Raw genomic sequence first — 15,793 nt, forward strand, 5'->3', positions numbered from 1 at the left:
CTCTAGTTTCACTTAACACCACCTTCCCAATCCCTCCACTCCCACTACATAGTCAAATTGACATTCAGTCATGGCTAACCCATAATCCCTCCCAACTGGTAAAAGTGTAAAGTCCTTGTTGTTGCCCACTCCCACCCCACTATGAAATTCATTCCCTCACCACCAATTCAATCCCCCTATCTGGTCATTGTCTTAGGCTGAACCAGACTTTTGACAACCAGACAGGATCAATGTCCTATTGACCCTTTGATGAGCTCTTTCCATTGAAAGGGCCAACCATTTCTACCTCCATAAAATTGCCTTGCGTGAGACAATCTGCAAATGAAACCCTTATCTATGCTTTAATTCCAGAGCTGATTATTCTAATTATCAAATGTACAGCCTGTCACCTTTCATAAATGTGCTGACTGTCTCCTCTGTTCCTCTTGCTCCTCCTGATGTGATTGCCAAGATGTGGAGATGCCGGCGTTGGACTGGGGTAAACACAGTAAGAAGTCTAACAACACCAGGTTAAAGTCCAACAGGTTTATTTGGTAGCAAAAGCCACTGCTACTAGCTTTTGCAACCAAATAAACCTGTTGGACTTTAACCTGGTGTTGTTAGACTTCTTACTGTGATTGCCAAGGCCATGGAAGCAAGGCAGCACCCTCATAATGGTCAGGTTGTGGAGTATGAATCAGAGCACCATGAACTGGGACGCCCACTCTTGCCAGTCTCTTTCCCTTGGGGGTGGGGGGAGGAAACTGGCGGATTACCTTAATTGAGGTGTATAAAATTATGAGGGGAACAGATAAAGTAAATAGACATGGTCCATTTATCTTAACAAAGGGGCACAGACTTAAAGCAATTGGTTAAAGGATTAGAGTAGAGCTAAAGGTGGTGGGAGCCTGGAAATCACTACTTGAAGGGGTGGTAAAGATGGAAACTCTCAGTTTGAATGTCTACCTGGAGAGTTCCCTGAGAGGTCCAGACAATGGAAGTGCCCCAGCGTTCCTCATTGCAGCATGAGTGTTGCTCACAAGTGATTGGGTTGCAGAGGGGTGTCATGAGTCAGGTGTAGAGTGAAAAGTGGACCAGTGGGCTGGCTGGAAAGCATTATGACTACTGCCAAGATAGCGGGCATTCACCGGCATTGTGTGCTGGATGTAGTCACACACCAACAGGAGACTACTGTCCCAAGCTCGCAATTCATATGGAGATAGCGATTTCCAAATGGTAATCAGCCTCGCACCGATTTCCAGTGTGGGGCTGATATACGTGGAGAAAAAAAAGGGCTTGGGAGACTCGCAATCAGCCGGACACTGGTCATGAGTCCTGCTACTCGAATAGCACAACGGGCTGGGAGAATCCTGGCTATAATTGCATTGGAAAGTGTGCCATAGAGATGCACAAGGATGTTGCCAGGACTGGAAAATTACAGCTATGAGGAAATATTGGATAGGCCAGTCTCTTGGGGGTGGGGGGAGGAAACTGGCGGATTACCTTAATTGAGGTGTATAAAATTATGAGGGGAACAGATAAAGTAAATAGACATAGTCCATTTATCTTAACAAAGGGGCTCAGACTTAAAGTAATTGGTTAAAGGGTTAGAGTAGAGATAAAGGCGGTGGGAACCTGGAAATCACTACTTGAAGGGGTGGTAAAGATGGAAACTCTCAGTTTGAATGTCTACCTGGAAGAATTGTGATCTGTAGGTCTACAGACTTTGAGTAGAAAGCTGGGATTAGGCTGGCTAATTCAGCACAGCCACGGTGAATCAAATTACTGTCTAATGCGATATAAATTGTTTCTGATCTTCTGTTATCACCTCCCTTAATGCAGTCACTGAACACATTGTTTCTGGCTTAGGTGCAGGTAGGAGAAATAATTTGCTGAAGAATCTAGGATGGTCCTTCTCCTCCTCCCTCTGTGAGTCACTCACCTTCTCTATGCCTCAATTTTATCTACTTCTGAAGCAGCAGCACGAGGGAAAATTCAGCAATGATTGGGAGACAGTGCTGTACTCAGCGGCCTTTCAAAAGCATACAACGTTTATACCACTGCATGCCAACCTTTCATAAAACCTACATCACATCCTCTAACTGCAACAGCAAGCAGATATTAAAAAGTAACTGTCCTCTAAGTTAGATGATGATACCCTTAAATGGAATTAATGAGGGTGTCCCTTGATCTGCTGAACACGTGCTCAGTTATATATGTTGAAAGAGGGGCTGTTAACTAGAGTCATAGAGGTTTACAGCATGGAAACAGGCCCTTTGGCCCAACTTGTCCATGCCGCCCTTTTTTTTAAACCCTTAAACTAATCCCAATTGACCGCATTTGGCCCATATCCTTCTATACCCATCTTACCCACATAACTATCTAAACGCTTTTTAAAAGGCAAAGTTGTACCCGTCTCTACTACTACTTCTGGCAGCTTGTTCCAGACATTTACCACCCTTTGTGTGAAAAAATTGCCCCTCTGGACCCTTTTGTATCTCTCACCTTAAACCTATGCCCTCTAGTTTTAGACTGCACTCTTTCTAGTTTAATAATATTCTTTCTATAATAAGGTGACCAGAACTGTACACAGTATTCCAAGCATGGCCTTACCAATGTCTTGTACAACTTCAACAAGACCTCCCAACTCCTGTATTCAATGTTCTGACCAATGAAACCAAGCATGCTGAATGCCTTCTTCAACACACTGTCCACCTGTGACTCCACTTTCAAGGAGCTATGAACATGTACCCCTCAATTTCTTTGTTCTCTCCCCAACACCCTACCATTAACTGAGTAAGTCCTGCCCTGGTTCAATTTACCAAATTGCATCACCTCGCATTTATCTAAATTAAACTCCATCTGCAATTCGTCAACCCACTGATTGATCCTGTTGCAATCCAAGATAACCTCCTTCACTGTCCACTATGCCACCAATCTTGGTGTCATCTGCAAACTTACTAACCATGCCTCCTATATTCTCATCCAAATCATTAATATAAATGACAAATAACAGTGACCCAGCACCGATCCCTGAGGCACACCACTGGTCACAGGACTCCAGTTTGAAAAACAATCCTCGACAACCACCCTCTGGCTTCTGTCATCAAGATGTGGAGATGCCGGCGTTGGACTGGGGTAAACACAGTAAGAAGTTTAACAACACCAGGTTAAAGTCCAACAGGTTTATTTGGTAGCAAAAGCCACACAAGCTTTCGGAGCTGCAAGCCCCTTCTTCAGGTGAGTGGGAATTCTGTTCACAAACAGAGCTTATAAAGACACAAACTCAATTTACATGAATAATGGTTGGAATGCGAATACTTACAACTAATCAAGTCTTTAAGAAACAAAACAATGTGAGTGGAGAGAGCATCAAGACAGGCTAAAAAGATGTGTATTGTCTCCAGACAAGACAGCCAGTGAAACTCTGTGGGGGTTACAGATAGTGTGACATGAACCCAATATCCCGGTTGAGGCCGTCCTCGTGTGTGCGGAACTTGGCTATCAGTTTCTGCTCAGCGACTCTGCGCCATCGTGTGTCGCGAAGGCCGCCTTGGAGAACGCTTACCCGAATATCTGAGGCCGAATGCCCGTGACCGCTGAAGTGCTCCCCAACAGGAAGAGAACAGTCTTGCCTGGTGATTGTCGAGCGGTGTTCATTCATCCGTTGTCGCAGCGTCTGCATAGTTTCCCCAATGTACCATGCCTCGGGACATCCTTTCTTGCAGCGTATCAGGTAGACAACGTTGGCCGAGTTGCAAGAGTATGTACCGTGTACCTGGTAGATGGTGTTCTCATGTGAGATGATGGCATCTGTGTCACTGATCCGGCACGTCTTGCAGAGGTTGCTGTGGCAGGGTTGTGTGGTGTCATGGTCACTGTTCTCCTGAAGGCTGGGTAGTTTGCTGCGGACAATGGTCTGTTTGAGGTTGTGCGGTTGTTTGAAGGCAAGAAGTGGGGGTGTGGGGATGGCCTTGGCGAGATGTTCGTCTTCATCAATGACATGTTGAAGGCTCCGGAGGAGATGCCGTAGCTTCTCCGCTCCGGGGAAGTACTGGACAACGAAGGGTACTCTGTCCACTGTGTCCCGTGTTTGTCTTCTGAGGAGGTCGGTGTGGTTTTTCGCTGTGGCGCGTTGGAATTGTTGATCAATGAGTCGAGCGCCATATCCTGTTCTTATGAGGGCATCTTTCAGCGTCTGGAGGTGTCTGTTGCGATCCTCCTCATCCGAGCAGATCCTGTGTATACGGAGGGCTTGTCCATAGGGGATGGCTTCTTTAACATGTTTAGGGTGGAAGCTGGAGAAGTGGAGCATCGTGAGGTTATCCGTGGGCTTGCAGTACAGTGAGGTGTTGAGGTGACCGTCCTTAATGGAGATGCGTGTGTCCAAGAATGCAACCGATTCCGGAGAGTAGTCTATGGTGAGTCTGATGGTGGGATGGAACTTGTTGATGTCATCATAGAGTTGTTTCAGTGATTGTTCACCAAGCGTTCTCCAAGGCGGCCTTCGCGACACACGACGGCGCAAAGTCGCTGAGCAGAAACTGATAGTCAAGTTCCGCACACACGAGGACGGCCTCAACCGGGATATTGGGTTCATGGCACACTATCTGTAACCCCCACAGAGTTTCACTGGCTGTCTTGTCTGGAGACAATACACATCTTTTTAGCCTGTCTTGATGCTCTCTCCACTCACATTGTTTTGTTTCTTAAAGACTTGATTAGTTGTAAGTATTCGCATTCCAACCATTATTCATGTAAATTGAGTTTGTGTCTTTATAAGCTCTGTTTGTGAACAGAATTCCCACTCACCTGAAGAAGGGGCTTGCAGCTCCGAAAGCTTGTGTGGCTTTTGCTACTAAATAAACCTGTTGGACTTTAACCTGGTGTTGTTAAACTTCTTATTCTGTCATCAAGCCAATTTTGTATCCATTTAGCTACCTCACCCTGGATCCAATGAGATTTAACCTTGCGCAACAACCTACCATGCAGTACCTTGTCAAAGGGCTTGCTAAAGAACATGTAAACAACCTCAACTGCATTGCCCTCATCTACTTTCTTGGTTACCCCTTCAAAAAACTCAATCAAATTTGTGAGACATGATTTTCCACTCACAAAGCCATGCTGACTGTCCTAATCAGCCCTTGCATCTCTAAACTAGAGTGGTAAAGTTTAAAATGGCAGGTTGAGCATCAAATCAATATTAGATGCTGATTGGTGACACAATCTGCCAACAGTATATTACAATGCACACAAGCATGTAACACCTAAACTAATGCCTCAACAATGTGGCATCTCTGTCCCAGAAGGTGGCGATGATCAGTCATTAGTGAAATACAAAGCACAGAGGAGATGGTGAAATGGAAGCTGCATGGAGTTAGCGGATGGGACAGCAGAGTTTTGAACTACTCTAGTTGGTGTAGGGTAGAATTTGGGAGACAGCTAAGAGTGCATTGATGTAACAGAGGCATGTATGATGGATTCAACAGCAGCTAATCTGAGATGGGCAAAATAGAATGTTACTAGGGTTGGAACCGGTGGTCTAAGTGAGGTGCAGGTTTGTGATCGAAAGCTCATCTTGGGGTCAAGTGTAACCCAACATTACACAGAGTATTCAGCCTCAGACTGAAAAGAAACATTTCTGCCTTTCCAATGTTTAACTGGAGGATATTTCTGCTCATCCAGTGCAGGATATCAGACAAACAGTCTGACAATTCAGGGACAGAGGAGGGAGCAAGAGAGTTGGAGAAGGGGTAGAACTGTGTAGGAGTAGAAGTGGAGAGATAGAACCGAGTGTTGTCAACATCTATATAGAAACTGACTCCATGATTTCAGATGGAGAAATTTCAAAGGCAATCCATTCTGGCGAGATTGCGACTTCGTATTTTTCACTCCTCCCACCAGTGACATAACAAGGTTCCTGACCAGGAAGGTTGAGAGCTTCATTTCAATACATTAACATCTGATTAGCAGGAAGATATAAGAAGATGTAGATTGATGGTCAAATGGGCCGTTAAGTGGTAGATGAAATTTAACCCTGAAAAGTGTGAGGTGATACACTTTGGAAGAAGTAATTTGACAAGGAAGTACTCAATGAATGGCATGACACTAGGAAGTTCTGTGGAACAAAGCGATCTTGGCGTGTTTGTCCATAGATCTCAGAAGGTAGAAGGCATGTTAGTGAAAAAGGCATATGGGACATTTGCCTTTATCAATCGAGGCATAGATTACAAAAGTCATGTTGGAGTTGTATAGAACTTTGGTAAGGCCACATCTAGAGTACCATGTGCAGTTCTGGTTGCCCTAATTGCACTGGAAGAAGTACAGAGGAGATTCACTAGGATTCTGCCTGGGATAGACCAGAATAGAATAACATTATGAGAAATGACTTTAATTCAGAGACCTTTCTTTTCTGTGGAACCTTTTTTATGGCTTTTACTTTATCTTTCAAAGGATGCAATCCTTTTGCATCCACCTTAAAACCTAAAGAGGTAACTTCAACTGACTAGTAGGCATATTTCTCCCATTTAAGCCTCACGCTTGCTTCTTTAAATCGCTTCAAAACTTCCTCCAAGTCTGCCCTGTGATCTTCAGGTGAGGCTCCTGTAATTAAAACATTGTCAAGATAAACCATTACATTTTGGATGCCTTGTAATAGACTTTCCATTGTACATTGGAAAATTGTGCAGGCTGATGAGACTGCAGATGGCAGGGGTGTATACTGGTATAAACCCTTGTGAGACTTGATGTTCACCAATCTCTGTGAGTCTTTATCCAATTCCAGCTGCTGGTAAGCATGACTGAGATCTAAGTTAGCACATTTTAAACCTCCTGCTAAATTAGCATAACGTCTTCAACTTTATGAATGGAGCATTTGCCCATTTGAACTCCTGTTAGAGAGGGAATTCCAAGATATTAACTGTCAATTTATAGTCCCACAAGTTCTTACAGTCTGATCTGGTTTTAGGATAGGGACTATGGGTGTGGCCCATTCTGAATATTAAACAGACTTTATAAGACTTAAATTTTCCAGTCTCTCGAGTTCGATTTCAACTTTATGATGAAGGCACAGGACGAGCCCTGAAAAATGTAGATGTTGCCTCCAGATTCAGATATATTTTAACTTTCGCTTCCCTTTACATCCCAATTCATTTTGGAAGAACTCAGAATATTTACATAGCAACTCCTGAAAACGTCAATCTCACAAATTTAATATCCATTCAGTTTAATCTGTTCAAGCCAATCACGTCCCATTAAACAAGGTCAAAACCCCTTAATTACCAAAACAGGTAACTGTGTCGACTGATCCTTGTAGGACACCATGACAGTTGCTGCCCAAATTGTTCCACAGGAGCAGGCTGAGGGTAAGGGAGTGTGTTTCTGCACTTGATTTATTTATTTATTTTTCAGTTAAATTTGTGTTAAAAATCGGAGGGTTTTTTTCCAAAACAGGAAGTAGGCCCAGGAGAAGCCTGGGAAGGTTTTTGGAGGGTTTAAAAGCAGGCCACACTTTTGAGCGGGCAGTGTCAGGAGCGGGCAGCAGAGTGAGCAGGGAGTAGAGTGTGAGCTGTGGCTCACAGGGCTTCGAGGGAAAGGGCGAAGCGGGGTACGTTTTTTTTTCTTTTCCATTCCTATAAAGGAAAAGGATAGCTATGAGTGATAGGCCAGTTTGTTGCTTTCGGTGTGGGATGTGGGAGTTCCCGGAAACACCTAGCCGTCCGGAGGTTCACATTTGCGCCAGGTGCATGGAACTGCAGCTCCTGAGGGACCGCGTCAGGGAACTGGAGCAGCGGCTTGATGACCTTAGTCTAGTCAGGGAGAATGAGAGACAAATAGACATGAGTTATAGGCCTCAGGGGGAAGACACGTGGGTTATAGTTAGGAGGAGTAAAAGTCATAAGGGTAACGTACCAGTGAGTACTCCAGTGGCTGTCTCTCATAATAGGAAGGGCTCGGCGACAGGTGTGAGAGGGGAGGGGTGTGAGCAATTAGTGGTGGGGTCACCTGTCGTTGTCCCCCTCCAAAACAGGTATATTGTTTTGGATAGTGTGGAGGAGGATGACTCTCCAGGGGTAAGTCACAGTGACCAGGTCACTGGCACACAGTCAGGCTCTGTGGCCCGGAAAGGAAATAGGAGAGCAATAGTGGTGGGGGATGCGTCGGTAAGAGGCACAGACAGGCGATTCTGTGGGTGCGAACAGGACTCCAGGATGGTAGTCTGCCTACCTGGTGCTGGGGTACTGGATGTCTCCAAGTGGATAGGAGGCATATTAAAAGGGGAGGATAAAGAAACGGATGTCATTGTACACATTGGTGCAAATGACATAGATAGGAAGAGCAGGGGGATCCTACGAGAGCAATTCAGGGAGTTGGGAAATAGGCTAAAAAGTAGGGCCTCCAGAGTGGCAATCTCTGGGCTGCTCCCAATGCCTAGGGCCAGTGAGGCTAGGAATAGGGAGATAGTACAATTGAACGCTTGGCTAAAGGACTGGTCCAGGAGGGAGGGCTTCATATTCCTGGATCACTGGAAGTTTTTAAGAGAGGAGGGCACATGTACAAGAAGGACGGGTCACAACTAAATTGGAAGGGCACGAATATCCTGGCTGGGAGTTTTGCTAGTGCAGTTCAGGTGGGTTTAAACTAATATGGTAGGGGGGTGGGGATCAAAAAATTAGGTCTACAAGTGCAGAGGCTGGGGACGAGCTTGGAGCCAGGACAAGGCTGGCAAAGAAGAAGAGCACTCTGGGGGAGGATGACCTCACTGGGCCTGGAGGTCTGGAGTACATCTACTTCAATGCAAGGAGCGTAGCAGGTAAGACAGACTAGCTTAGAGCCTTAATGCTTACGAGGAATTTGGATGTGGTTGCGGTGACAGAGACTTGGTTGAAAGAGGGACAGGACTGGCAGCTGAATATTCCGGGGTACAAGTGTTTTAGGCGAGACAGAGGAGGGGCCAAAAGAGGTGGGGGAGTTGCAGTATTAGGGAGCATATTACAGCGGTGCAGAGGGAGGACAATTCAGAGGGGTCGTGTAACGAGTCACTGTGGGTGGAGCTCAGAAACAGGAAGGGCGCAGTCACTATGTTGGGGGTATACTACAGGCGACCCAACAGTCCAAGGGAAGTGGAAGAACGAATATGTCAGGAGATACTGGATAGGTGCAAGAAAAATAGGGTTGTTGCAGTGGGAGACTTCAATTTCCCTGGTATAGACTGGAAATCGCGTAGGGCTGGGAGTCTGAATGGGGAGGCATTTGTAAAATGCGTACAGGAAGGTTCTTTGGAACAATATGTAGATAGCCCGACTAGAGAGGGGGCTATACTGGACCTGGTACTGGGGAATGAGCCCGGTCAGGTCTTCAAAGTTTCGGTTGGGGAACATGTGGCAAATAGTGACCACAATTCTGTTAGCTTTAGGATCGTGATGGAAAAGGATGAGTGGTGTCCCAAGGGTAAGGTGTTAGATTGGGGGAAGGCTAACTTTAGTGGGATTAGGCAGAAATTGGCAGCTGTTTATTGGGATATCAGAAGGACGTATTTTACACAGATGGTGGTGGGGGCCTGGAATGTGCTGCCGGGCAAGGTGATGGAGGCGGACACACTGGGAACGTTTAAGACTTATCTATATAGCCACATAAACGGAGTGGGAATGGAGGGATACAAAAGAATGGTCTAGTTTGGACCAGGGAGCGGCGCGGGCTTGGAGGGCCGAAGGGCCTGTTCCTGTGCTGTATTGTTCTTTGTTCTTTGTTTTGTTTGTTCAAAGTCTACAGTGTCTCTCTGGTATATGTAGGCAGTATAGTTCCAGACTCTTCTAATCCCAATGGCCTAAGGCTTTTTTGAAGGTAACAGCGAGAGGTGGACCATGGAAAGGTTCATTGACCATGGGCAGGATTTTCTGCTTTCGAGGCGAGCGAAGCTGGAAAATCCCACCCATAATGCCTGTTACCCTATGACTGTAGCCACAACCCTTATGTTGACTTCCATTTTAAGAGGTCTGCCATTTACCATCAAGGCTATCTCCATAGGAGGCATTTTGTTCACTTGGACCTGGTTTCGGGTAAACAATTCAGGTCCCTTGTTTCTTCACATGAACCGTTGTGAGGTTTTTTTTTGCACATTCTGTCATAGAGTCATAGAGGTTTACAGCATGGAAACAGGCCCTTCGGCTCAATTTGTCCATGCCGCCCTTTTTTTTTTAAACCCCTAAGCTCGTCCCAATTGCCCGCATTTGGCCCATATCCCTCTATACCTATCTTACCCATGTAACTGTCTCAATGCTTTTTAAAAGACAAAATTGTACCCGCCTCTACTACTACCTCTGGCAGCTTGTTCCAGACACTCACCACCCTCTGTGTGAAAAAATCGCCCCTCTGGACACTTCTGTATCTCTCCCCTCTCACTTTAAACCTATGCCCCCTAGTTTTAGACTCCCCTACCTTTGGGAAAAGATATTGACTATCTAGCTGACCTGTGCCCCTCATTATTTTATAGACCTCTATAAGATCACCCCTCAGCCTTCTACGCTCCAGAGAAAAAAGTCCCAGTCTATCAAGCCTCTCTTTATAACTGAAACCATCAAGTCCTGGTAGCATCCTAGTAAATCTCTTCTGCACTCTTTCTAGTTTAATAATATCCTTTCTATAATAGGGTGACCAGAACTGTACACAGTATTCCAAGTGTGACCTTACCAATGTCTTATACAATTTCAACAAGACATCCCAACTCCTTTATTCAATGTTCTGACCAATGAAACCGAGCATGCTGAATGCCTTCTTCACCACTCTGTCCACCTGTGACTCCACTTTCAAGGAGCTATAAACATGTACCTCTAGATCTCTCTGTTCTGTAACTCTCCCCAACGCCCTATCATTAACTGAGTAAGTCCTGCCCAGGTTCAATCTACCAAAATGCATCACCTCGCATTTATCTAAATTAAACTCCATCTGCCATTCATCAACCCACTGGCCCAATTGATCAAGATCCCGTTGCAATCTGAGATAACCTTCTTCACTGTCCACTATGCCACCAATCTTGGTGTCATCTGCAAACTTACTAACCATGCCCCCTATATTCTCATCATTAATATAAAATGACAAATAAAGCCGTCTTGACAGCTTCACTCTGCACCATGCTTGTAAATAACTCTTATTGTTACATCTGAAACACACATAATTTATACATCAGCAGACTTCTTAGGAGTGATTTCCTCCACACTAATAATAACCTTCTGCCCTTGATGCTGTCTCCCTTTTATTGGACTTGGAATACTGTGCACAGTTCTCATCACCCTATTATAGAAAGAATATTATCAAACTAGAAAGAATGCAGAAAAGATTTACTAGGATGCTACAGGGACTTAATGGTTTGAGTTATAAGGAGAGGCTTGATAGACTGGGACTTTTTTCCCTGGAGCGTAGGGGGTTTAGGTGTGATCTTATAGAGGCCTATAAAATAATGAGGGGCATAGATCAGCTGGATAATCAACATCTTTGCCCAAAGGTAGTGGTGTGGTAATATAATCAGGGCCTAGCTTTCAGGCTGATTAAATTGGATATCCTAAATTAAAGAATTAGGCATATTAAAATCAAACACAGTCAGACCTCAGGCAGGCCAGACTTGATGAAAGTCAAATATACAAAGACACAGGAACATGTCTGGGCCTGGCCCATCAATCACCCATCAAAGCTCATTGCACTCTCCTGAGACCCAGCAGGAGATCATCGCACCCCATTGAAATGCACCGGCCTATTGTTAGAAGCCCAGATCAGGCCAGACTTTCTGTCAGCTAGAGTTCCTGCAGTTACCTTATCTGACAACAGGTTACATGTAAACAACAGCATGGAGATGGACACTGGGGGGTGGGCCCCAGTGTCCTGTCAGGCAAACATCAAGAAACTCACTGGGTATTGGGACCCCCCTCCCGAGACCCCATTGGCCGGAAACCAGAGAAGTTTCTGGAAAGGCAGGCAAGCAGGGGGATAAAGGTACGCTTCTCAGACACACCAGCAGCGAAGACGCGACGAGGGAGGTGACCTTGACCATCCGGAAGACTGACCAGAAGAAGGAAGGAAGGAAGAAGCTGCCATCGAGACTCACCTTCGTGACGACGGACCAGAGGGACTCAGAGAATCGAGCCTGCAGTTTAACCAAACCATCTTTGCGGGTAGTCTACTTGAATCTTGGGTACCCTCTTGTTTTATGTGGGTAATTTTAGGGTTAATAGTATTAATGAACTTATTGAATCTTTACTTGTGTTTGTCCTTTGTCCATCTTGCAAATAAGGGCATCGAGGTAAAACCTTGGAGTAAGCAACTGGTTGAAAGTATTTGAGAATTCCAGGTACAACAGTTGGGACCCCAGATGGGACTTCGATAAGAAGTGATACGTTGCTCCGAAGTCAAACCTTCAACCCAGTATTCTCCAACACCACGTCTGAGCCTGAATTAAGAGGGCAGGTTGCCCCACGTGATGGCCAGTCTTAAGTGAGTGAAGGACTAATACAGATTCGACCAGTAAATTGGCTCATAAGCCCGGTGTCTGTAACATGAGGTGGACAAACTGTGTAATTAGAACTAGGACAGTCAAAGGAATTTGGGTAAAATCGACAGGAGGGAATTTAGTGAAAACCGGATTCTCACCCCGATCCCTTACCCATACCCACGTGATGAATCCTAAAAGGAAATAATTATGCCATTCATGCCGAATGGGAGGAAGTCCTCCATTTATATTTGAACCATAAGTGGCCCAAATGGGTGCAGTGATGCTCCGAAACCGGATCTGGGATCCGAGGGAGAGAATTGTTGGAATCATGCCCATAAGGAAGTGGGTAAAAGGGCTCCCAAGCTAAGGAAGGCAATTGCGATCGCTAGTTGTCTAGAACAGCTCCGTGGTAGAGAAGCGGAGATTATCTGTGTTAAATGGGACAGAGAGGCCCAGGTAACCCAACTAAAGCAGGACTTAATGAGTGCTACCATGCGCACACAACAATTGAAAGTGGAGGTAGTCACACGAGAGGAAAGAAAACAGATTAATATGATACACATGAGCTAATTCCAGGCTCAATGTGATAAAGCCTACCAAAAGGCACAGCGCGCTGTCCGTGAGAGAGAGGCTGCGCTGCAACAGGTAGAGGAAGTTAAACGTAAATGCAGCGACCTGCAGGCTGCAGTAAAAGTTTTGCACCAAGCAGGAAAAGCAAATACTGCCCGCGCAACAGACCACTCCAAATGCCTGCGTGAGATTGAAGATTTAAAATCACAACTAGCCATAAAAAGGAGTGTAATGTGTGTATACATGACTGAAACAGGGGATAGTGACCCAGAGGTAGAGTGGGGGGAATTAGAACAGGATGCCTGCCATTATGAAACAGCTAGCGCCACAGCCGACTGGGGCCCCCACCTCTGTTCTCGGAAACGGAACCAACGGCACCACCTAATCCGGCCTCCATCCTGGAACATTCAGTCTCAGCCCCTAGTCCTATTCCCGATAAGTCCACTCAATAATCTGGTTCCCGTACCGATGAATCCGATCACCTCCCGACGACAGGACAGACAGAACCACGACGTGACTTATGTAACTCCATACACCATGACCCAGCTCACTGATATAGCTAAAGCAATTGGGGTAAGGAGTTTGCAGATCGTGAAAATAAAGTGTTGGGTATATGGCCTGTGTCCTTGTTGTTGGAAGACTATGGCACAGTATAACAATAGATTCTTCATCCCACACCCAACAGCAACCAATAGAACAACCCATCCCTAACCCCAACAGCAACATATATACATACTCGTAGTACTGGCCAGACCCTGGCTCAGTACTATCGAGTGGGAACCAACGATGGTTCACCACAAACTGTCAACAAAAGCGAGGGGAACACCCAACAGCCTATGCTGGCCGACTATGGAACCAATTTGTTATGGTTTTCAGCCAATTAAATTGAGTCCAATTAAACACACACCACCGGTCCACATGGATCCGAACCCTGATAGCACACGCCACCGAGGGGAGTCGGAAAGCCTGTGAGAATTTTAACCTCGATGATAATGCACATACAGAAGCCTGGGCCATCTGCAAAATGACTCGCGTGTGGAAATGGGAAGTCAGACAAACAAACAGACATCCCCAAGTCCTCAAAACACGGAAAGATGAACCCGATCCACACAGACCCAGCCCCGGTTTGGCATAACGAAGGGGGAGGTGGAAACAGGGGATTGGGAAACTCAGGGCACCCACTCCCATATACCCCTGTCAATCATCGATACAGAAAACCACAACCCTGCGCAGAACCCCGATATATTCCCAACCCCAGGTTCAGGGAACAAGACAAAACCAATCCCAGATATCCACCCCCACAAGCACAGTGTCATAACTGCGGGCAACCCAACCATTTTGCCCGGGACTGTAGGGCACCACCAAACTTCAGGGGACCAGCAAACCCCGGACAGCCATACACCCCTGCTGATCGCCGCCACAGGGAACCACAAGGCCGCCCAGGACATAGGCCCAACCCCCGACACCGAGAACAATACAGAGCTGAGCCCAGAGGCCCACCCCCACTAGCACAGTGTTATAACTGCAGGCAACCCAACCATTTTGCCCGGGACCGTAGCGCACCAGCCAACTACCCCACACGACCATCTCAGCGGTTCCCTGACAATGGACCCCGACCCATGCCCCTCAAAGGACCGGCCCGACAAGCCACTATAACCCACACCCTGTACTCCAGGCTCCGAACCTCCACCCGATGCCTCCAGAATCGATTTTGGCCTGCCCAGTCCCAGCTCCGATTCACCGGACATCAGGACGAAGGCCCCGTCTAAGGGGACCTTGATCAAAAGGACTCTGGGGCACCAGAACGTGTTATGCCCTATGACGCCCCTGGTACCGGGACTCCCAGAACCGTTTGACCCGGCGCTCACTACCAGAGGCAGTGGGTACCCGGCAGCCAAAGTCCACCCACATAGGTTCCCTCCACTAAGGAAGAATCAGGACATCACAGTCCAAGTTGTAAATAACTTTATCCGCCCACTCCACGCATCACCCAATTGAAAAGGGTTTCTTATCTGCCCACATTATACTGCGTCATAATCTTCCCACACACCACAGTTTGGTTCTGGGATGAAGAATCTATTGTTATACTGTGCCATAGTCTTCCAACAACAAGGACACAGGCCACATACCCAACACTTTATTTTCACGATCTGCAAACTCCTTACCCCACTCAACCCCATCAACACTGATTGCTGATTAACCCTTCGTATGACACAATTGGGTCTTTATTATTCATTTACTTATTTTTTTGTTTTTTTTTTGAAAAGGGAGATCATATGACATTCTAGTAAAGAAAAGAGAATCAGGTATTAATAAGAATTAACAGGTGCTACCTTGATCTTCCCCGGAATGAACTACATACTTTGCTATCTGGGACTCCTCGTCTCAGACCGAACCACAGACACAACACCAACCGAAGACAAGAAGATCAGTCTACGATACCCTGGATATATGTGGTTCACCCCACCAGATGCAGGCAAATGTGAGGATGGCATCCTATGGGTACACCCCAATAAGAGTATCACCTATGGGTGTAATAACCAAAGCGTGGTGTACAGGAAAGATAATGTGAGCTCTGATTACTGCTCCCTAAGGACGACTCTCACTAGTGATTGGTGGGCGCACACTAACCATGGGTGCATGGAGCTAGCCTGTCTAGCCCATGGCCCAGAAAAAGGGCTGGAATTAGGAAAGAAGTGCCCTGGTAAGGTTATTCAGAACGAGTATATATACTATGAAATTAAGAATGGGTTAAGACCAACT

At 46.1% G+C, this 15,793-nt stretch overlaps 1 protein-coding gene across 1 annotated transcript in view; it reads left to right on the forward strand.

The window, feature by feature from the left end:
• The window catches only part of gpc6a (glypican 6a), a 1,457,751-nt gene that overhangs the window by 1,104,523 nt on the left and 337,435 nt on the right, over positions 1 to 15,793 (forward strand). The window lies entirely within an intron of this gene.

Source organism: Mustelus asterias, chromosome 10, assembly GCF_964213995.1.
Source record: "Mustelus asterias chromosome 10, sMusAst1.hap1.1, whole genome shotgun sequence".
NCBI classification, from domain to species: Eukaryota; Metazoa; Chordata; class Chondrichthyes; order Carcharhiniformes; family Triakidae; genus Mustelus; species Mustelus asterias.